Source organism: Nanorana parkeri, unplaced genomic scaffold (assembly GCF_000935625.1).
Source record: "Nanorana parkeri isolate BGI_ZX_2015 unplaced genomic scaffold, ASM93562v1 scaffold866, whole genome shotgun sequence".
In the NCBI taxonomy this organism is placed as follows: domain Eukaryota; kingdom Metazoa; phylum Chordata; class Amphibia; order Anura; family Dicroglossidae; genus Nanorana; species Nanorana parkeri.
In genome coordinates, this window is record NW_017307134.1 from 540770 (window position 1) to 541744 (window position 975).

Here is a 975-nt window from a genome sequence, read left to right on the forward strand (position 1 = left end):
ATATATTACACATACATATATATACACGTATACACACACACACACACACACACATATATATATATATGTGTTGCTGTAAATGCACCATAATTAATAAAGGTGTCCAGTACCAGTCACTAACCAGAACAGGGGTGGGCAAACCTGGCCCTCCAGCTGTGCTTTAACTACAAATCTCATCATGTCTCTGTGTCCAGGAGTCATGCTTGTAACCGTCAGTCTTGCAGTGCCTCATGGGGTTTGTAGTTCCACAACAGCCACAGTTGCCCATGCTGTAAATGCACCATAATTAATAAAGGTGTCCAGTACCAGTCACTAACCAGAACAGGGGTGGGCAAACCTGGCCCTCCAGCTGTGCTTTAACTACAAATCTCATCATGTCTCTGTGTCCAGGAGTCATGCTTGTAACCGTCAGTCTTGCAGTGCCTCATGGGGTTTGTAGTTCCACAACAGCCACAGTTGCCCTCCCCTGAACCAGAGGGTAGACATTATGGGCCAGATAAGCTATTGTCGGTGTACCACAAATATTTGGCGTACACCTGCTTTTTTGGGGGGACGCGCCAAAGAATTGCTCAGTTTGAAATAAAAGATGTGACTAAAGCATCTTTTGTAATAAAAATCCCAAATGTATCTCTTCACACCACAATCTGCTCCCAAAAAATGATGGCACGGAAAAGGAGTTTGCGGATAGTTGGCGCAATAGATTTGCTCAGTATTACACCAATACTATGTGTAAAAAACACTACATGTCCTGTGATATGATAGTTTATTTTACATGCGTCAAAATAAGATGTCACGTATGACAATTCACATTCCTTGAAAACAGCCAATCCTAGTGCATCTGGCCCTGCAATTGTAATGAATGGGGACTAATGTGAGAGTGTGGAGTGTATGTATGTGTGTATGTGTGTGTATGTGTATATATAAATATATATATATATATATATACATATATATATACATATATACATATAATTA

At 40.4% G+C, this 975-nt stretch overlaps 1 protein-coding gene across 1 annotated transcript in view; it reads right to left on the reverse strand.

Moving 5' to 3' along the window:
- Positions 1 to 975, reverse strand: part of ACAT2 (acetyl-CoA acetyltransferase 2) — a 27202-nt gene that overhangs the window by 25801 nt on the left and 426 nt on the right. The gene's annotated exons all lie outside the window — the stretch shown is intronic.